The following is a 272-nucleotide window of genomic DNA, read 5'->3' as shown; positions in this document are numbered from 1 at the left end:
GGGCCCTTTTACAAGAAGGATCACCTTTGCACGTTGCCAGCGGCCGCTTGTTGGCCCCTTTGCCTCCTCTGCGTCTCTCCGCTCTGTCTGTGAGCAGAACAGCAGAGACTCGCCGGTCGGCATTTGTTTGGCCTCTGACGAAGAGAGGTTTTCTTACCCATGTCCCACCCCCCCCCCACCCTTTCCCGGCGCTTCGCGGTGGCGAGAGAAAGTCTTTCTAAATAATTTTTTTATTTTTTATTTCACTTAGTCGCCGTCATCGGTGATCTACA

This window comes from Penaeus monodon, chromosome 33, assembly GCF_015228065.2.
Source record: "Penaeus monodon isolate SGIC_2016 chromosome 33, NSTDA_Pmon_1, whole genome shotgun sequence".
Lineage (NCBI taxonomy): Eukaryota > Metazoa > Arthropoda > Malacostraca > Decapoda > Penaeidae > Penaeus > Penaeus monodon.
Note: the sequence above shows the minus strand (reverse complement) of the source record.